Raw genomic sequence first — 23,507 nt, 5'->3', positions numbered from 1 at the left:
GTATGTTAAATATAATTTAATATTTCCATATATGCCTCATTCATGTGGTTTTACAAATGTGAAAACTAATTGAGAAATCATCATATCAAGTAATACATTTGATGAATATATAAGGTCATACTCAATGTATTCAGTGTAAAATATCAATAAGTACTAATGTGATTCAGTGGGTAACCTTGGTTTTGATATATTATATATTAAGATGGTATTTACTACTGAAAGAAAAGTAATACACTGATTTTTCAAAGGCTGAATAAGTAGTGGAGCACAAAATCCCTCTTAAAAGTATACTTGTTGGAAATTAACATTAGAATAAAATGTTTTCCCACAGAAAACCAGTGGGAATATTTATTAGGGTCTAATTTAACGTGTTTCAAAGCACACTCTTCCTTCTGATCATCTTTCAGACAGGGAAGGAAAAAGGGAAACTGTATAGTCCAAGGATTTTTTAAACTTTGGGGTAATAAAAGGCTTTATTCCTCATAAGAAATATGAGATTGACAACTAAATTGTAGATACAGGGAATTTAGCTACATGTAGTTCTTTTACATGCAACCTGCATTTTCTCAAGACATTTAATTTCTACGTGTCAGTCCATCTCAGTTCAGCCCATCTATATAAGGAAAGAAGGATAAGTAAACCAACAAATTTGTTGCACTTGGATGTTATGTCATTTAACCTTTATAATAGCCCTATCAAGATTTCACCCATTTTACAGATAAGGAAATTGAAACTCCAAAAAGGTTATATAACTTGCCCAAACATATAAGGCCAGTATATTAAAAGGCTAGGATTTGAATTTATTTCTGCCTGATCCCCAAACCCATGCTCTTCCCACTATATCACGTTGATTCCATGGTACCCTCAAAGGTAGAGGAATTTAATCAATCAGGTAAACTGATATAATACTTCAACCATTATATCTTTATAAACCTGCTAATTAGGACTCTAGGTAAATTATCCCTGACTGCCACCAAATTTGATATCTCTCTCTTTTGTAACAGTTGGAAACATTTAACTTAAAACTTATCTCCTGGTTTCTCCAACTATATTGTTAGTTTCTTACACCATGTAATTTCACATTAAAAAATCTGAATACTTAATATATTCACATGGTTCACATTTCAAAAAGAATTTTAAAAATACGATGAAAGTAGTCCTTTTACTTTGTCCATTAAACACCCAGATCCCCTCTTATAAGCAAACCACGTTATCAGGTTTCTAAGTCTCCTTCTAGGAATGTTTATACATATATAAGCAATTTCGTACCTGTCTACTTTTTCCCTTTTTAACACAAATGGCAGCATACTATACACACTTCTGTATCTTGCTTTTTTCACCTAATATATTCTAGAGATATTCCATGTCAGTATATAAAGAGCTCTGTAATTCTTGTTTACTCCTTCATAGTATTCTGTTAACCAGGCATACTATAATTTATTTATCCAGTACTATAATGTTGAACATTTAGATTGTTTCAGTTTTTTTTTTGTAAAACAAACAGTGCTACAGATGTCTAACTTTCTAACCTACTCTCTATCCTCCAGGAAGTTCTGGGCACAACTTAGTTCAATTGAAAAACCATAAAATTGCAACCAGGCTGAAGGCTACCACTTATTTGAGCTATATTTGAATATACCTGCAAGATGTAGGAAGTGGGCATGTTTTAAAAAACAAGGAGCTATGCCTGCAGCTGGACTACCCCACCACATAGCCTAAGAAAATTATACCAAATTATTCAGAAAATTTACTGAGCCTACCTGAAAATGGGAAAAGTGTATATATATATATACATATATATACATATATATGTATATATATATATATATATAACTTCTAAAACTAACAAGTATATAAATACCTCTTGTGGTAGAATCACTCAGGTTCTCAACAATGGAGAGAGGAGAGAACAATTAATACCCATATTCATTTTCTTCCTTGGGGTTCTGTCAGGATTCCTTAGTCCTTGAATTGTTTAACAGAGGACAGCATGTCAAGGAGAATATGCAATAGGGTTGAGAGGAAGTAGGATTTGGTGGGAGGGTCTCTGAGTTGAGAATCAGAAATACCAAATCTACTTCAAGTGACTAGTATACTTCTGTGCGTGATGCTGTGCTCCTTGACCAAGAAAGTTTGTGTGTCCAGTTGACCTTTTGAGGTACACTTTAAAGGTACATAACTTAAGAGACATTCCATACCACAAAACATAGTCATCACTTTAAATCAAATATCATACATGTATGGAAAAAGTATGGTAGGTTACATGTAAAACCAAGATGTTAATAGTAATTATCTTTGGGGTAATAGATTCGTACAGAGATTTATAAAATTATATTTTTCTTTTTTGAATATTTATATTTTCTAGGCTTTTCTTTTTTCTTTTCCACAGTGAACATATACTTTTTGTGTAATAAAAATTTTTTCAAATATTTCAGGTTAGTTTTGCAATTTTTTCACATGTACATTCAACCAACATTGACTTAATTCCTGCTGCGTGCATGGCACTTTGCCAAGTCTTTAGAGAAAACATAAAAGAAGCAGAAGATAATGTACTTCTTTTCAGTTACACTGATGCATATACTTATTGACTGATGATTAGGTAGATAAAATGCACGTGGGGATAATAGAGAACAGTCTTAACAGAAAGACAAATTCAAGACAGTATAATAAACTATTTTGCAGCATTGAGTAGGTAGAAAGTAAAAGAGAAATCAAAATAGAGTAAGTTTATTTAGGAAAAAGCTTTGATTATTATCATTTTGAACTAGGAACTAACTGAGGGAAATAGAAGAGGTAAAGCCTTCCAAATGGAAAGGAATGGTTAAAAGAATAACTTGGTCAGTGCAGAGAAATCAGAAAGAGGATTAAAGAGAAATTTGGTTAAAGAAATGTTGAATACTGGACTGAGCGCTTTAAATTTCGGTTCGTAGTTATTGAAAAGCAAAGTTACCAAGATAAAAATTGTCAAAGGGAGATTACAACTTTTTGTTTTGTTTTGTTTTGTTTGGGCTGCATTGTATGAGTTGGGATATGGAACAAGGAGGTACTGGAGTCTAGGAAACAAACAGTCTTGCTGTTGTGCTTAGGCCAGGTGTGAGGTAATGAAAGCCTGAATCAGGGGAGTGGCTATCAAAATGAGAGAATGGAACTGTCAGCAAGCATAAGAATCAGCATGACTTGGTGCCTGATGAAATGCGGGGAACAGTAGAGTTAGGAACAGAAGTTACTCGAGAGAAATCAATACAAACTTTCTGAAGCGAAATGTGGCACTATGTATCAAGATCCTTTCTTTAAATTTTTATTTCCTCCTACTAGAATGGCTAAAATCCAACGAACTGACAGTACCAATTGCTGGTGAGGATGCAAAACAACAGCAGCTCTCATTCATTGCTGATGAGAATGCAAAATGGTACAGCCATTCTGGAAAAGAGTTTGGAAGGTTCCTACAATGCTAAACATGGTCTTACCATACAATGCACAATTGCACTTCTAAGTATTTACCCATTGATTTGAAAACTTATATCCACATAAAATCCTGCATGGGGATGTTTATAGCAGCTTTCTTCATAATCATTGCTTCTGGAAGCAACCATGGTGTCCTTCAATAAATGAATGGGTAAACAAAGTGTGTTATAGCCATACAATGGAATACTATAAAAAGGAATGAGCTGTCAAACCATGCAAAGACAAAGATGAATTTTAAATGCATATTGTGAAGTGAAAGAAGCCAGTTTGAAAAGGCCACGTATTGTATGATTCTATTTATATGACATTCTGGAAAAGGCAAAACTATGGAGATAGTAAACAGATCAATGTGCCAGGGGTTGAGGTGGGGGAAGAGTTGAATAGGTGAAGCACAGAGGATTTTTTAGGGTGGTAAAGTTCTGTATGATATTGTATTCTGTATGATACTGTAATAGTAGATACATGACACTATGCATTCGTCAAACCTATAGAACTTTACAGCACAAAGAGTGAAATTTAACGTATGAAAAAAATTTTTTTTAATCATTTAGTAGTCCAGGGGATCCCAGAATGGAATGCAGACTATGGCAAAGGAATCTAATTGTATCACAAATGTACAGAACAGGATTTCCCTGGTAGCACAGTGGTTAAGAATCCGCCTGCCAGTGCCGGGGACACAGGTTCAAGCCCTGGTCCAAGAAGATCCCACATGCTGTGGAGCAACTAAGCCCATTTACCACAACTACTGAGCCTGAGCTCTAGAGCCTGCAAGCCACAACTACTGAGCCCAAGTGCCACAACTACTGAAGCCTGCACGCCTAGAGCCCATGCTCCACAACAAGAGAAGCCACCACAATGAGAAGCCCACTCACTGCAACGAAGAGTAGCCCCCGCTCGCCGCAACTAGAGAAAGCCCGTGCGCAGCAATGAAGACCCAATGCAGCCAAAAATAAATAAATATATGTTTATTTTTTTTTTAAAATGTGTGAAACAACCTCACTGAAGGGAGTGAAGGAAAAATATACTGACCTACGTAACTTTGGAAATGAGTGGTGGCTCTAAGACTAAAGACAAAAGGAACAGCACATAAGCACTGTACTATGCTTGATCAAGTTGTTTCCCATGGAGATATGCATTAACAGTTCTGAAACCACTATGTATGTGTACTGGAACTGAACAATTATGTAAATGGATGACAGATTGTAGGAGCCTACTTTCTCACTGTTAGAATGGGAGACTACAGATAAGCAAGGGGAATAGGCTAGAATGATCTGTGAGGTGATGGGTTAGAGCTGGAAACATGAGTATGAACTCATATTTAGTTTACTATAGTTACAAGTGGATATATGTAGAAATATGTATAGGTATGTATATATACACAAATTAGTATACACACATATTTTTTTTTGTTCTGTCAGCTAGAAATGACATTCCAGTAGCAACATGCACACCTTATACTCCTGGTTTTTAATATCATTCTTCAATAAAAGGAACCATGGCTGGGCTTCCCTGGTGGCGCAGTGGTTGAGAGTCTGCCTGCCAGTGCAGGGGACACGGGTTCGAGCCCTGGCCTGGGAAGGTCCCACATGCCACGGAGCAACTAGGCCCGTGAGCCACAACTACTGAGCCTGCGCATCTGGAGCCTGTGCTCCGCAACAAGAGAGGCCGCGATAGTGAGAGGCCCGCGCACCGCGATGAAGAGTGGCCCCGCTTGCCACAACTAGAGAAAGCCCTCGCACAGAAACGAAGACCCAACACAGCCAAAAACAAATAAATTAATTAAAAAAAAAAAAAAAAAAGGAACCATGGCTGCTTAGAGAAATGACTGATTCTAGGACTGGGGCAGTAAATATATTGTACAAGATGAGCCTGGATCATCTTATAGTGCCAGAAAGTAAGAAAGTACTAAACATACACACATACACAAAATAATGAGGGTATCTCAGAGAGATACAGGTGCTAACTGAAAGAGCTCCCAATGGCCAAAGCTGGGACAATTTGAGCAAATAATTAGTATTGGATTATAACCCAAAGTATAAAATAAATATCCACAAGTTCATATGTATATAAGTAAATGATTGAATAAATAAATGAATGGAGAGAATAGATAAGTCTTCCATGCACAAGAATTCCAAATTTATGTAGATACTTTGCCCTCAAGGAGGTGAAGCATAACTCCCTTTTCCTTAAGTGTAGGTTGTGCTTAGTGACATCCTTCCAAAGAGTACAGTATGGAAAAGGGAGGGGGAAGGGTAACTTTATAGTGGAGAAACCTGACAAACACTACCTCAGACAGGTGTCAAGATTAACATCAACAGGGATAAATCATGTTAATAGTATGTATCCTTGATATGTGCAAGCAGTCTGAGAACTGTCATTGTCAAGAGGAGCCTAAGGAGACATGATGACTAAATGTAATATGATATCCTGAATGGGATTCTGGAACAGAAAAAGGACATGAGGTAAACATGAAGGAAATCTGAATAAAGTATGGACCTTAGTTAATAATAATGTATCAATCAGCTAATAATAATGTATCAGTGTTGGCTCATTAATTGTGACAAATGTACCATACTAATGTTAAGATGTTAGTTACAGAGGAAACTGGGGATGGGCTATTTAGGAACTCTGTACTATCTTTGCAACTTTTCTTTAAATCTAAAACTATTCCAAAATTTAAAGTTTTTACTTTTAATTAAGTTATTTTATTTTTATGCTTACATTTATTTATTTTATTTTTATTTTTCCAGTTTTATTGAGATATAATTGACATATAATTATTGTCACTAATTGTATTAGTTTAAGGTATACAACATAATGATTTGATACATGTATATATTGCAAAATGATTAACCACAGTAAATTTAGTTAACATATGTCACCTCAGTTAGTTTTTTTTCTTGTGATGAGAACTTTTAAGATCCACTCTTATAAAAGTTCATTTTAAAAAATGTTTATTTCTTGGACTTCTAAGAATTTATCTTTAAGAGTTAATCAGACATGGCACAAAATATCATATAGTAAAAAAAAAACAATCAATACAACCTAAATATCTAACAGGAATTAATTGATGTTAACTCAATTTTGGTATACAATTTGATTCTATAGTCATTAAAAATGAAGTTCACATTATATTAAATAAAAGATAAAATTATAAAACAAAGGGTATATAGTATTCCCAATACACTAGAATGGATAGAATATTCCCATACGTCAAAATGACATACACCAGACAGATTATCTGTGGATGGTGGGATAATGGGTGTTTTTATTTATTTTATTTATTTATGTTTTCAATTTTTCTATACATCATATAGTACTCTGGTGATCAGGAAAATAAATTTAATATAGTTTGTAAGAAAAAAATCACTTTAGGTATAAAATCAGGGAACTGATCAAATGGGATATTTATTGGCAGTGTTAGAAAAATTAAGCAGGAACAATTCTTTTTCAGATAAAGAAGATGATGGTGAGTTCACCCTATGTGTTTGGTTTCAGACAGCAAAGGGGGGAACTTAGCCAATATAGAACATTACATGGTAAGTCCGCAAGAAACCCTCAAGAGAAACATACTGAACAGAAACAGATACAGGGGGACTTCCCTGGTGGTCCAGTGGTTGGGACTCCATGCTCCCAATGCAGGGGGCCCGAGTTCAATCCCTGGTCACGGAAGTTAGATCCCACATACCGCAACTATGCCTGCGTGCCCCAGCTACTGAGCCCGCATGCTGTAGAGCCCACGCGCTGCAAGGAAGAGCCAGCACAGCCAAAAATAAATACATAAATAAATAAATTTAAAAAAAAAGAAACAGGTAAATGTTTTTACTGTAACTGGAAACAAATTTTTAAACGATGTCAAGTTGTAGCTTTGCTTTCCACAAAAAGTAACATCTCTATGCAGAAAGGTCGTGTGGTTAGCAATGAAGGTGAAGTCACTTTCCCCCCAGGTGAGTCCTTGGTGAATATATTTTGGGTATTGCCTCCACTGAAAGATGCATACTGAAAATATGAGTACTAGCAGCAATTCTCTGAGCTTCCCGCCATCCCTCAGTACTAATTAAAAGGGAAGGTCAAGAATCACACTGAGGAGTAAGTACCAGCAAGTATATAAGGGTTCAGCCCAGATGCACTGGTCACAGTTGTAAGAGCACTTTGACAAGAATAGGGTTCAAAGAGCCTGCAATCAGTAGATCCCTTGGAGAAACACAGAACCCTACCATGTGCATCGCAATGAAGCCCCCACCTCTCCTATTCCACAGTTGGGAAACCTGAGGCTAACCACTCCAAACATCCTCTTGTGCCCTACAACTTGGGCAGCCACACCCATCTTCTGTAGAAGCTCTTCTTGGCTGGTACCACGGCATTCTGCCATAGACTTTAGAAGGTCCCACGGCTGGCATGGAATCTCATGGTTTGGAAACTGATGGGAGAACAGTTAAATAGTAGACCCCACAGCAAGAATCAGCTTATCTTTAAGGTCATGGTGGTCTGGCACCTAGTAAATCACTTTTGAATCAGAAGGGCTCTTAAGGAGTCCTTTAGTCCTTTTAATAAACACTCCTGGGGCTTCCCTGGTGCGCAGTGGTTAAGAATCCACCTGCCAATGCAGGGGACACGGGTTCGAGCCCTGGTCTGGGAAGATCCCACATGCCGCGGAGCAACTAAGCCTGTGAGTCACAGCTACTGAGCCTGCGCTCTAGAGCCCGTGAGCCACAACTACTGAGCCTGCGTGCTGCAACTACTGAGGCCCGCGTGCCTAGAGCCTGTGCTCCACAACAAGAGAAGACACTGCAATGAGAAGCCCGTGCACTGCAACGAAGAGTAGACCCTGCTCGCCGCAACTAGAGAAAGCCCTCGCGTAGCAACAAAGACCCAGTGCAGCCAAAAATAAATAAATAAAAATAAATAAATAAATTTATAAAAAAATAAACACTCCCTCCTTTTAATAAAGGAGGCACTGGAGGAATGGGCATTAGGGTCAATACCTTGCAGGAAAATCTCTGAGGTTCCTATATGACCCTGTCTATCTAACCCTCTGATGTTTTCTGTAAGAATCAGAAGTACATCATTGTTTACCAAAGTCAGGAGCGAACAAGCCCAGGATTCCAGCTCGGGGAGGAATTTTGGCTTATATGTGAGAACTGAGTCATTCTGAAGTTTGATCTTGGAGACTCTAGTGGAGTGTTTGAACTCAATTCAGTTTACCACACCCCTTGCTCATCAAGGCAGGCTCATAAATCAGGAGACACAGCATGGCATTCACCTGCAGGGCAGGTAACAGTGCCACCTCCCAGATGTTCTGCCCCAAAGAAGTGACATGGTGTCTACTATGGCCCCGAAAGTATACCCATAGATAGTCTAGTTGAGACATGAGTCTGGTACAAGTTCGCAGAAGCTGTAAGGAAAATTGTGGTCAGGACTCTAACTTGAAACTTCTCACCTAGAGGGCCCTCTTAAATCCTGGCATTGGCACCACTGGTGACAAGGAAGAAAAAAACAGACAGGGTTGGACTTTTCCAGCAGAGATCTAGTGGATGCAAAAGGTTTGTCAGTTGAAGAAGACTGCTTCACCAGTACAAGAATTATGTAGGACAAATGTCTGAGAAGTGGGCAAGCCTGTCAGTGGCCTCTGCGGTTTGGCTAAAGTCCTAGACTGTCCCAATGCCTCTGCCCATAAGCTGGCAGCGTTTTTATCTACGACTGAGCTGTAATAGAGAGTCCTAAGAAAGCAGCAATATTGCTCTATCTACTAGGGATTTTAGAGGAATACTAGGATTCCTGGAGAGTGACCAAAGGATTCAGAAATATTAAAAAACCTTCAAGAGCAATGGTGAGACCACTATTCAGACCCTGATCATCTCCTGCCCAGCAGTTACACTAAACAAGTCCCATGTTGCTCTCTCATATACCTTTAGCAGGAGTGAAAATTGATACAGTCTTTAGGGAAATCAGCTTGGAGGTGCCTTCAATTTTTTAAAAAAATTTTTTTAAAAGTAAATTTATTCTATTTTATTTATTTATTTATTTTTGGCTGTGTTGGGTCTTCGTTGCTTCGCACAGGCTTTTTCTCTGGTTGCCGCGAGCAGGGGCTACTCTTCGTTGCGGTGCACAGGCTTATTGTGGTGGCTTCTCTTGTTGCAGAGCACGGGCTCTAGTCACGCAGGCTTCAGTAGTTGTGCGGCATGCGGGCTTAGTTGCTCCGTGGCATGTGGGATCTTCCCGGACCAGGGCTCGAACCTGTGTCCCCTGCATTGGCAGGCGGATTCTTAACCACTGTGCCACCAGGGAAGCCCAGCCTTCAAATTTTTAAATGTGCACACCCTTTGATTAGCAAATCCACTTCCAATTCTGGGGGAATAGTGCCCAGAGACACTCACACATGAGCTCAAAAATATTTGTACAAGGAAATTCATTGAAACCTTGCTTGTCCATCAATAAGAAAGTGGCTAAGTTGCAGTACAGCTATAAAACGACCTGATATACACTTGTTAAAAAGAATGAATGAAAACTCTAAGTAAAATGTTCATGGTAAACTGCTGAGCAAAAAAGTATATGCAATTATTTCTGTTTTTTTTTTTAATTATTATTTTTTTTTTTTTTAATTTCTGTTTTTAAGTAAAAATATTTTATTTGTACACTTATTGTTTGAATTTGTTTACAATGAGCATATAACACTTTTGCAATAATAGATTTCCAAAAGCACCCCCCATTATTACCTTTAAACTAAACTGTAGAAGTTGGTAGATGATTTTTTTTAATTTTAAAATAGCTCTATTGTTGTAATGTTACTTGTCCAATAAATTAAAATTGGGAGGAAAAAGCAAATTAATTAAAATTTAGAATGTACTTTTTAAGGTCAGATATAGGGAATTATATTTAACTCAGAGAAATGTGAACTTAGGGGAGAACTATTTTACATATATTTTAATATACACGCACATACACACACACATATATTGCCACAGTTCTCACAGTATGGTTTATAGACTCCTGGAGACCCCAAGGCCTTTTCAGGGCTGTGGAATCAAAACTGTTTTCATTATAATTCTAAGATACAACTCTTCACTGTGTTGACTTTTTGACAGTACGAAAGCAATGGTGGGTAGAGATTTCCCTGGTGGTCCAGTGCTTAAAACTCCATGCTCCCAATGCAGGGGGCCCAGGTTTGATCCCTGATCAGGGAACTAGATCCCACATACTGCAACTAAGACCCGGGGCAGCAAAATAAATATTAAAAAAAAAAAAGCAATGGTGGGTAAAAATTGCTGGTGCCTCAGCACGATTCAAGGCAATGGTATCAAACTGTACTAGTAGTTAATGTAGTCTTCTCCACTCAGCACGCAAAGGGGGGAAAAAAGCCAAATTTAATATGAATATCCTTAATGGAGCAGGTAAAATTAATTTTATTAAAACTCAACCCTTGGGACTTCCGTGGTGGTTCAGTGGTTAAGACGCCACGTTCTAAATACAGGGGGCCCAGGTTCAGTCTCTGGTCAGGGAACTAGATCCGACGTGCAAGCCAAAACTAAGAGCCCGCATGCCGCAGCTGAAGGATCCCATGTGCCACAACTTAAGGATCCTGCATGCCGCAACGAAGATCCTGCACACAGCAACGAAGATTCGTGTGCCACAACTAAGACCCAGCGCAGCCAAATAAATAAATAAATATTAAAAACAGAAAACAAAACTCAACCCTTGAGTACATATATTTTAAATATTCTATGTGAGGAAATGGGAAGTATACATAAAGCACTTCTGCTATACATTGCTTGTCTCAAGTACATGATTGCCTCAAGGAAAAACACTTAGGCAGCAATTCCAGTTGCAAAGCTGAACTAACCACTTTTTCATGGAATACCATTTTTACATGAAAGTGTGACTGACAGATAAGTTTTGGCAATTCAGACTTGTGTATTTGGCAGACATTTTCTGGAGCCTGCCATCTGAAGGGAAACAGCTGACAGTATTTGTTTCCAGTTATAAAATTCAGGCTTTGGGGCAAAAATGAGGATTTTGCAAAATTGTACCCACTACCATTGGTTTACAGTTTCCCAAAACTTAAAAGACTTTTCTGAAGAGATAGTGATAATACTTTTTAAAATATTTATTTATTTATTTGGCTGCGCTGGGTCTTAGTTGCCACATGTGGGACCTTCGTTGCAGCGTGCGGGATCTTTTAGTTGCAGCATGCGAACTCTTAGTTACGGCATGTGGGATCTAGTTCCCTGACCGGGGATAGAACTCGGGCCCCCTGCATTGGGAGTGTGGAGTCTTAACCACTGGACCACCAGGGAAGTCCTGAGATAGTGATAATATTAACAAATGTGGTTTTCGATATTATATAATTAAATGTGTCAGTATTTGCAAGACCTACATAACTCAGTGGACCAATATTTCCCAAATGACCAATGGTTGATGTTACAAACCCATATATGAGTAAAACAACCATCCAAAGATAGACCAATGAATTTTAATGTAACAGAGTATGAAAAGTTTATAGTTATGGTTTCAACCTTTACAAAACTAACAGTCGTTTAATTTTGGTGTGGTATTAAAGGAAATAACCACAATTATCTGGAAAAGCCATTAAAATATTTTTCCCTTTTCCAACTACATATCTGTGTGAGTCCAGATTTGCTTCATGTTATTCAACCAAAATACTATATTGCAATTGACTGAATGTGGAAGCAGATAGGAGAATCCATCCGTCTTTTATTAAGCCAGACATTAAAAATTCCACTCTTCTCATTAAATTATTTTTGTTTTGAAAGATCATGGGGGGCTTCCCTGGTGGCGCAGTGGTTGAGAATCTGCCTGCCAATGCAGGGGACACGGGTTCGAGCCCTGGTCTGGGAAGATCCCACATGCCACGGAGCAACTGGGCCCGTGAGCCACAATTGCTGAGCCTGCGCGTCTGGAGCCTGTGCTCCGCAACAGGAGAGGCCGCGATGGTGAGAGGCCCGCGCACCGCGATGAAGAGTGGTCCCCACTTGCCGCACTAGAGAAAGCCCTCGCACAGAAACGAAGACCCAACACAGCCATAAATAAATAAATAAATAAAATAATTTAAAAAAAAAAAAAAAGATTAATAGTTTAAAAAAAAAGAAAGATCATGGACTTCCCTGGTGGCACAGTGGTTAAGAATCCTCCTGCCAATGCAGGGGACATGGGTTCGAGCCCTGGTCTGGGAAGATCCCACATGCCGCAGAGCAACTAAGTCCATGTGCCACAACTACTGAGACTGCGCTCTAGAGCTTGCGAGCCACAATTACTGAGCCCGTGAGCCACAACTACTGAAGCAAGCACGCCTAGAGCCCGTGCTCCGCAACAAGAGAAGCCACTGCAATAAGAAGCCCGTGCACCGCAACGAAGAATAGACCCCAGTCGCCGCAGCAACGAACACCCAACACAGCCAAAAATAAATAAATAAATAAATAAATTTTTAAAAATATGTAACTTGTGTTCACATTTATGTAATGAAATTATGGATTTTTAAAAATTCCTCAGTTTAAATTTCTGTTACAGTAAATATTGGTAGATAAAATATCAATAGACAAAGCCTACATATATAAACAAGAGCTCTTTGGGTCTGTAATAAGTTTTCAGAGTGTAAAGGGGTTCTGAGATCAAAAAGTTTCAGAGCTGCTGCAGTACTATAGTATAGCGGTTCCAGCAGTGGCAGAAGAATGGAGGAGATGACCTATGGAGACTCTGCTGTGTTTTCAGTCTTTTCCCACTCAGCCACCGCTCATCTTTAGCCCAGCAGTCAAAGCATGGGAACAAGAGCTCTGAACTGTGCTCTGGGTATCTCTGATGTGAGTTTATGAAAGGGAAAAGGCACTTCTTTCCCTTCTTCTCCCTGTCTAAGTCTCCAGATAAGACTTATGGGTTGTGCTGGGTAAAGAGAGAGACTAGGAAAGGGAAGATGAGAGTGAGGCACGTGCACAGCTATTAAGGCGTTTAGAAACCCCAAAGCTAGCTGGTAAAGACAAACTTTCAGGGGCCACGTCTGGTCCACTTGGGCTCAACAGCATGAACAGGAAGGAGCCAGGGACATCCCCTAAAGCAGGAATACTCGCATTCCCTTCCTCCTGCTCTGGCCCATTTCTTAAAATGGCCTAAACCCTTCAATGGCCTTTAAGAACCAGCAATTCTTCTAGGCCACAGTACCACCTGGTTAATTAGAATAGATCAACATGAAAAGAAATCAAGTTAAAAGAGAAAAAAATGTAAACCAGCATAATAACAACTGCTACTTTCCCATATACCTCCCGTTCCACCTCCACATTCACCTAAGCTTCTACTTTCCTCCTACCATCCACCCCTCCCCTGGCCTGAGCCCTTCTCTCCTTAGGCTATTGCTGATTCATTAGGGATATAGTCACTAGGATGGGGAATTTAGGCATAAGGCATTTCACCATGATTTGATCCTCCTTTGTGCCATTTACTGGCTGTGTGATCATGCAGATCACTCTCCTTCTCTGGACCCTCAGTTTCTGCATCTTTCAGATGAGATGATCTTCCAGCTCTGTGATCCTATAGTTATTAATGAACAGGAGATATGTCCAGGCTGGAGCTAAGGACTCTGAAATAAATGTCATTGAAAAGAGCAGAGAATCTAGAGAGGGAACAAAGCTCTAGTTTGCATCATTACACATTATCCCCTTTGGACATGGATATATTCATGGGAGATGAACAAACACAGGTCTCTGAAAACAAACTGGAGAAACCTCCCAAGGCCATGATTCTTCCCTTGGGTTCACTTAGCTAGTATGTCCCTAGAGTTGGTATTGGAGAATTCCCCAGTTCTTGCCCAGCAGTGGTAATTCCTTTGGTCTTGGAGGCCCTAGAGGCTTTCAACCTCCCTGTTGTGACTCTTCTAATTAGATATCGGGCTCTGGCCTCTACAATTCTTTTTATTTGTTTAACACCTTTATTGAAATATAATTCACATGCCACACAGTTCTTCCAAAGTGTATATTTCAGTGACTTTTATTATATTCACAGAGTTGTACAACTATCATATCTATTTTAGAACATTTTCATCACCCTGAAAAAGAAATCCTAAACCCATTAGCCATTATCTCTCAACACCCCAGGTCCCCAGCCCTAGGCAACCACTTGTATACCTTTTGTCTTTATAGATTTACCTATGCTAGATAGTTCATATAAATGGAATCATACAACATGTGGTCCTTTGTGACTAGCTTCTTTCACTTAGAATGATGTTTTCAAGGTTCATCAATGTTGTAGCATGTATCAGTGCTTTGTTCCATTTTATTGCTGAATAACATCGCATTGCATAGGTATAACACATTTTGTTTATCTATTCATGAGTTTGGGTTGTTGGGTCATTTGGGGTTGTTTCCACCTTTTGGCTATTGTGAATAATACTGTTATGAACGTTGGTGTACAAGTGTCTGAGTACTTGGTTTCAATTCTTTTGGGTATATACCTAGGAGTATAATTGCTAGGTCATATATTAATTTTGTGTTTAACTTTTTTTAAAAAAATTATATATTTATTTTTGGCTGCATTGGGTCTTCGTTGCTGCATGCGGGCTTTCTCTAGTTGCAGTGAGCAGGGGCTACTCTTTGTTGTGGTGCATGGGCTTCTCATTGCAGTGGCTTCTCTTGTTGCAGAGCATGGGCTCTAGGCGCGCGGGCTTCAGTAGTTGTGGCACACTGGTCAGTAGTTGTGGCACACTGGTCAGTAGTTGTGGCTCGCGGGCTCTAGAGCGCAGGCTCAGTAGTTGTGGCGCATGGGCTTAGTTGCTCCGCAGCATGTGGGATCTTCCCGGACCAGGGCTCAAATCTGTGTCCCCTGCACAGGCAGGCGGATTCTTAACCACTGCGCCACCAGAGAAGTCCTGTGTTTAACTTTTTGAGGAACACAAACTGTTTTCCAGGGCTGCTGTACCATTTTACGTTCCCACCAATGATGTGTGAGGTTTCTAGTTTCTCCACATCCTTACCAATACTTGTTATTTATAGCCATCCTAGTGAGTATCAATGGTATTTCACTGTGGTTTTGATTTGTGTTTCTCTGTTGGCTAATGATGTTGAGCATCTTTTCATGTGCTTATTGGCCATTTATATATCTAAATAAATGTTTATTTAGATCCCTTGTCCATTTTTAAATTGGGTTATTTGTCCCTTTTATTATTGAGTTGTAAACTAGATAAAAGTCCCTTATAAGATATATGATTGCAAATATTTCTCTCATTCTGTGGGTTGTCTTTTCACTTTCTAGATAGTATCATTTGGAGCACAGAAGTTTTAAATTTTGATGGTGCCCAATTTATTTTTTTATTTTGTTATTTGTGCTTTTGGTGTCATATCTAAGAAACCATTGCCAAATCCAAGGTCATGAAGATTTATACCTATGTTTTCTTCTAAGAGGTGGTTTAGCTCTTGCATTTAGGTTTTTGATCCATTTTGAGTTAATTTTTGCATATGGCATGAGGTAGGGGTCCAACTTTATTCTTTTGCATATAGATATCCAGTTTTCTCAGCACCACTTGTTGAAAAGACTATTCTTTCACCATTAAATTGTCTTGGCACCCTCATCAAAAATTAATTGACCATAAGTGTGAAGGTTTGTTCCAGACTGTCAATTCTATATGTCTTTCCTTATGCCAGTACTACATTGTCTTGATTACTATACCTTTGAATTAAGTTTTGAAATTGGGAAGTGTGAGTCCTCCAACACAGTTCTTCATTTTCAAGATTGTTCTGGCAATTCTGAGTTGGCCTCTACTATTCTTACCCCAAGGGACAAGGCCTCACCCACACCGCTTCTTCCAAGGTATACATTATGGTCGCCTACAACCCTAATCCTCAGACTCTCCAGCCTCATCCTGAAATTTTCTCTCCCTCACTCCTCCACTCTAGTTATGTGGGCCTTTTCTCGTTTTCTCAAACATTCTGAGGTCCTTCCTGCCTGAAGGGCTTTGCACTGATATTCCCTTTGCCAAAAATGCTTCCCCTCCATCCCCTCCTCCGTATTCTCAAGGCTGACTTATTTTTGTCATTCAGGTCTCTGCTCAAATGTTAATCTAAGGTAGTCACCCACCTTCTTTATCACATTAGCTTGTGTATTGTACTTATCAGTGTCTGAAACAGTCTTATGTATGTATCTTTATATATTTATTTATTTTCTGTCTCCCCCTATTAGAATGGATACTCCAGGAGAATAGAGATCTTGTCTTATTTAACACTGAATTCCAACATATAAACACTGCCTGACACATAATAAATATTTAATACATACATATTTGTTGAATGAATGAATGAGTAAATGAATGAAGTGATCTATCAAGCCCTGGACAGCCCCTATACTGGGATTCAGCACCAAGAAGAGAGGTAAGAAGCAGTGAACTGGTCCTCAAACCAGGATTAATTACTTTCCATGTATTCATCTCCCATTTTGTACCAGTCAGCAATTTCTCCCTCCTTTTATTCGAAAGTTTCCCTGAAATCCTCCTTCTAACATGTGACTAATTTGAGAAGTAGATACAGACACATTCCTGCCTTCCCCAATATCTGCTGTGAATTGCTCTCAGGAAAAATGACCAAAGATGTCTCTGACCTTAGTATATATAGACAAATGCACACTCAGGTCCATTTGCAAAGACAAAAATCTAGAGTGTTGGGAAGCATGAGGCACTGGACAAGAGGACAGAAGAACACAGAACTAAGAAGATGAGAACCCAGAACCTTAGGGAGAATCAGAACTTCAAGTAGACAAACAACAATAACAACAAACAAAAACAAACAAGAACTTCAAGTAGAGAACCCAGAAATTCACATTATAACAACGTTTGATTCCAATTCCCATGGAAGTTTGAGAACCATTGTTCCACAGCTACAGACTGGAGAGGAGACAACCTAGGTTACTGATATGGAGAGATTTTCCCTGGGGCTTGGGAGGCTCTAATAACCATCTATGCAGCACTAGGTCTTTCATCTAAAGATCTTAAAGAGTGCTCACTTCGGCAGCACATACATTAAAGATCTTAAAGAATGTTATAGGCATTAATTAACCCTTGCAGCACCCTAGAATCCAGGCTCTTGTCCCCATTTTACTGACAGAAAACTGAAGTCTATGGGTTCGAGCCTGGAAAGGAATATCTCAGGCCCATATGGTCTGGACTGACCAAGCTAAGGGCTAAGTCTGAAGCCAGTACTTCAAAATCTTTCCCATATGACAGTGGTTCCCAATCTAAAGAGTATAGAGCTCTTGGGAATTCCCTGGCAGTCCAGTGGTTAGGACTCTGTGCTTCCACTGCAGGGGGCACGGGTTCAATCCCTGGTCGAGGAACTAAGATCTCACGTGTCTCCCTGGAGCAGCCAAAAAAAAAAAAAAAGACTATAGAGCTCTTAAATTCATGTGTATGGGGGACTTCCCTGGTGGTCCAGCGGTAAAGAATCCGCCTTACAATGCAGGGGACACGGGTTTGATCCCCAGTCAGGGAACTAAGATCCCACATGCCGTGGGGCAACTAAGCCCACAGGCCACAACTACTGAGCTCGTGCACCTCAACTAGAGAGTCCGTGTGCCGCAAACTACAGAGCCCACGCACTCTGGAACCCACACGCCACAACTACAGAGACCACACGCTGCAACTAGAGAAGAGAAAATCCGCATGCACAACTAGAGAAGCCTGTGCGCTGCAACAAAATATCCTGCATACCTCAATGAAGATCCCGCGTGCCGCAACTAAGACCCTATGCAGCCAAAAATAAATTAAATAAATAAATAATAAATCTTAAAAAAAAAATTCATGTGTATGTTTACCACTCCTTGACTGCAGGCAGATGATAATTTGGCTGGTTCCTTGTCACTCAGGTCTTACCTTAAGGTCACCTCCTCTGAGAAGCCTTCCCTGAACATCCATCTTAAGTAATGTCTTCTCCCAGTCCTTATCATATTACCCTGTTTGATTTTCTTCAGAGTATTTACCATTATCTGAGATGATCTTATTCATTGTTTGTTACTTCTATCCTTCACTATAATGTAAACTCCATGAAATCAGAAACCTTATCTGACAGGATACTGTCGATGTTCAGTAAGTATTTGCTGAATATTTAAATAAGTCTAAATGAAGACATCTTCAACAATATGTAGATGCTGTTAAAATGAACAAAATATACAATTATCTAAGTTTAAATGATACTTTTGATATATATTTCTCTCAATCAATAGATACTTAGACTATAATGTTAGGATCCTTCTTTATAACATTAAAAAGAGCCATCAGAATTTCCATTTCTGGCATTGTATGGATTAAAATTTCTGAACAACCTAAATAACTAAATGCTAGGTTAAGCAACTAAAATGCTAGGTTAGATATAATTTTTAACTTTAAAAATCATAGACGAACTGGCACAAAAGTAATGAGTTAGCATGATCCTAAAACAAATTTTAACCAGAAACACTTCTCTGCGAAACATTTTCTTACTTCAAGAATGATACCATATTCTTCTGGTTTTGCTTCCATGTCACCAGCCTCTCCTCAGTCTTCTCCTTTCCTGGTTGCTCCTCAACCTCCTACCTCTTAACACTGGAATGTTCCAAGATTTGGTCCTTGGATCTCTTCTCCAAGTCCATTCCCTTGGCAATCTCACCTAGTCCATTTTAAATATAATTTATATACTAATAAACTTATAAATTTTTATCTCTGACTCAGACCTCTCCCCTGAACTTCAGACTTGCATGTCCAGCTACTTATTTGACATCTCTGCCTTATTATCTAAAAAGCATCACACTTAAAACGCCCAAATATGAACTCAGTCAATGGCAATTCCATTCTTCCTGTTACTTATGCCAGAAACATTGGAGTCATCCTTGACTTCCCTTTTTTTTATATCCCAAATGCATAGAGGGAGGAAAATGGAAAAGAAAATTAAAAGACAAGAAAGCTCAATCAATCCAAAATAAGATGAGAAAAGGGAAAAGACACAGAAAAACAGAATAGAAAACCAAAAAAAAAACCCAAACATATTAGTAATTATTCTAAATGTAAATGGACTGAGTTCTCTAGCTAAAAGACAGATTGTCAAATTGGATTAAAAAAAACAACAACCATATCTCGCTATGTGCTGGTATTAATAAATACACCTAAAATATAAAAACACAGACTAAAATTCAAAGAATGTAAATATACAATATAGGTAAATTCTAACCAAAAGACAGCTGATATAACTATATTTCTAGCAGACAGAATACTTTTAAGCAAAAGCATTCCTAGTCATCACAAAATAAGACCATAACAAAATAGTAAATGGATCATTTAACCAGGAAGATATAACAATTCTAAACTGGAAAGCACCCAATAACACAGCTTTTAAAAATATATAAAAGCAAAATTTGACATATCCACAAGGAGATATTGACAAAATCATTATCATAGTAGGTATATTAACATACCTCCTCTAGTACTTGATAGTTCAAACAGACCCAAAAAGAACTTATGAAATATATAGAATATTTTGAACAGCACAACTAGCTGGCTGTCTTAATAGAAATAGGTAGGAAATTGCTCCCCAAAATTGGAGAGTAAACATTCTTTTCAAGCACACATGGAATATTTATAAAAACTGACCACACGCCAGGCCATGAAGTTAGCCTCACAAATGTCTAAATGCAGTTAAGTTAGAAATCCGTTATAAAAAGATAATTAATTGAGGGGAAAAAACCATAAGTCTGGAAAATTTTTAAATGTACTTCTCAACAACTTGTGTGTCAAAGAGGAATTCATAGTAGAAATTAGAAAATACTTAGAAATAAATGGTAATGAGAATACTATATCAGAACTGTGGGATGAAGCTAAAGTGGTACTATGAAGGAAATCTATAGCAGTAGTGCTTACATCAGGAAATAACTGAGGCTCAAAATAATGAGCTAAGAACTTAGAAAATTAACAGAATAAACCTAAAGAAAATGGAAGGAAATAATAAAGAGTAGAAATTAATGAAGTAAAAAAATATTTAATAGAGAAGATCAGCAAAGCCAGAAGTTAATTATTTAAAAAGACTAATAGGGCTTCCCTGGTGGCTCAGTGGTTAAGAATCCGCCTGCCAATGCAGGGGACACAGGTTCAAGCCCTGGTCCAGGAAGATCCCACATGCCGCGGAGCAATTAAGCCCGTGCACCACAACTACTGAGCCTGCGCTCTAGAGCCCACGAGCCACAACTACTGAGCCCACGCGCCGCATCTACTGAAGCTCGCACACTCTAGAGCCCATGCTCCACAACAAGAGAAGCCACCGCAATGAGAAGCCCACGCACAGCAAACGAAGAGTAGCCCCTGCTCGCCACAACTAGAGAAAGCCCGTGAACAGCAACGAAGACACAACACAGCCAAAAATCATAAAAATAAATAAATTTATTTTTTAAAAAAAGACTAATAAAATAGACTAACTTCTGGCAAGAGTAACCAGAACAAAAAAAGAGAGTACAAATAATATTAAAAATGATAAGGGACTATAGCTAAATGTGCTACATAGACTAAACAGATAAAGGTTTTAATAACTTTATGCCAATAAATATGAAAACTTAGATAAGATGAATAGATTCCTAGAAAAATTCAATTCACCAAAACTGGCTAAAGAAGAAATAAAGAGCCTAAAAATCCTATATCCTGAACCTAAAATGGTGCTAAAAAAATACAGTTTTTCCCAGAGTTGAGGCCATGGAGCTTATGATGAAGCTAACCATCAGAGGCTGGGTCGGGTCATACTGTGACCTGCATTCCAAAAAATTGGTCAAGTTACAGATTTGTTTACTTCAAAGGTGCTGCCTATGTGATGAAGAGGAAGACTAGGACTCTTCAATTTAAAAAAATTACATTTAAGGGTAACTTCCCTGGCAGTCCAGTGGTTAAGACTCTGCACTCCCAATGCAGGGGGCAGGGGTTCAGTCCCTGGTTGGGAAACTAAGATTCTGCATGCCGCACAACATGGCCAGAAAAAGAAATAAATAAAAATGTAAAAATAAAAAAATTTAAAATTATATTTAAGAACTTGATACTTCATATTTCCTTTCTCTTACTGATATAGATATCACTGTTTTAGTATATTCCATCACCAGTGAAAAAAACACACTACTGATTTAGGCCCCCATTATTTAAATCCTTATTTGGGATCATTAATTTATATTAATAGACTATGTACTGTCTTTTTCATTATGTACCTTCCCCAAAAGTTACTCTCAACTAGTGCTGCAAACTGTGAAGCAGATTTCTTAAATCATTTTGGGAAAGCGTGGCAAAAGAGACGGCACTTTTCATTTTTTAGGATAGAAAGTATGATTTTCTCGTCTCACTGATGTTCACTGAATATTTAACAATCATCTGTTGCATTCATAACATTTCTGCATCATTTATTCAAACACTCTTTCTCAAAACATTTATTGAGCAAATGCTTTTTTGCCAGGGGCTGAAACAGCCATAATATTATAGAAAGAGGAGGCTCAAGTCTATAAAACAATTTTTTTTTTGATTTTTGGCCACACTGCGTGGCATGCAGGATCTTAGTTCCCCGACCAGGGATCGAACCCGTGTCCCCTTCAGTGGAAGCACGGAGTCTTAATCACTGGACCACCATGGAAGTCCCTATAAAACATTTAAGGGAGGAACTTCTCAAATTATTTGCCTATTAGTCACCACCTGTAAATTCTCTCCAGACAACATGAAGCCAAAATTACCAAAAAATGCTGCTAAAACCCACCCTGGACCAACTGAAATAAGATAAAGATAACATTTTCAGTAATTGAAAGGCTGTGTGCTTTGGAATCACAGTTTATTGTTTATGGGACGTTTTGGATCTTCATGTTTTGGGGAAAAAACTTTAGGCTGTTAAATAATTCAATAAAAACCTTCATTTTGGGAATTCCATGGCAGTGCAGTGGTTAGGACTTGGCGCTTCCACTGCTGGGAGCCCGGTTTCAATCCCTGGTCAGGGAACTAAGATCCTGCAAGCCAAGCGGCCAAAAAAGAAAAAAAAACAAAACAAAAACAAAACTTCATTTTACCTTTGTTAATTATAACTTAAACTTAACCTTGATTTTCTCCATTCTAAAAATATATAGTCTATAATTTTTTAAAAAAATCTTATAACCATTAACAAATTTGAATGAACTTAACTTTCCTCAAAGCAAGCACCAGGTCCAGATGGCTTCAGCAGTGAATTCTTTGAGTCAACAGTAAAATGGATAATTGAATTGTGGTATTGTCATACAGTGGAGTGCTAAACAGCAATGAAAATAAGCAAACTACAGCTGCAGAGGTCCATATGAATAATTCTCAAAACAATGCTGAGTGAAAGAAGCAGAGAACTCATATACTGTGATTCCACTTATATAACATTCAAAAATAGGCCAAATAATAAATACATAAGTATACATAAATAGATGTTAAAACTATAAAGAAAAGCAAGAAAATAATTACCATAAAATTCAGATGTGTTTATGGGGAGTTAGGGGTGCAGTATGAGAGGAACATACAGAAGGATTTCTGAGGCACTAGGATATCTCTTAACCTGAGTGTTGGATACACAGGTGTTCTTTTTATTGTTACTCTTTAATTTCATTCCTAGGCATATACTCTGGAGAAATTCTTGCACTTGCAGAAGACATTTTATATACTCTTTTGTATATATGATATCTTTTTCAATTTATAAAGTTATTTATTCTATGCAAGAGGAATGTTGGATATGTATGTAGTACCAACATGGGGAAAACATCCAACATATATTAAGTATCAAGCATGTTATAGAACTCAATAAATCTGAACAATATACACTAAAATGAAACACTGGTTATCTCTGGGATGATTTCCATTTCAAAATTATACATTTCTGGAGTGTTCCAATATTTTGCAATAATCTCATTCACCTTTGTGGTCAAAAAACTAAAGTTTATTTTTATATGTGTAAAAAAACTGTTTAAAATAGAGAAATACTTTTCTGGAAAGAGGGACTTTTTTTCCCTTTTGCAAACTGAAAAGAGTTCCCTGACAACCCCCTGACTGTACAAAAGAG

The 23,507-nt window shown here is 38.2% G+C and overlaps 1 long non-coding RNA gene across 2 annotated transcripts in view; it reads left to right on the top strand.

The window, feature by feature from the left end:
* LOC309622689 overlaps positions 1-23,507 on the top strand; it is a 36,222-nt gene that overhangs the window by 2,131 nt on the left and 10,584 nt on the right. The window lies entirely within an intron of this gene.

This window comes from Balaenoptera borealis (genome assembly GCF_965194805.1).
Source record: "Balaenoptera borealis genome assembly, chromosome: 2".
NCBI classification, from domain to species: domain Eukaryota; kingdom Metazoa; phylum Chordata; class Mammalia; order Artiodactyla; family Balaenopteridae; genus Balaenoptera; species Balaenoptera borealis.
The sequence above is the reverse complement of the archived record's forward strand: the minus strand, read 5'-3'. Positions and strand labels throughout refer to the sequence as shown.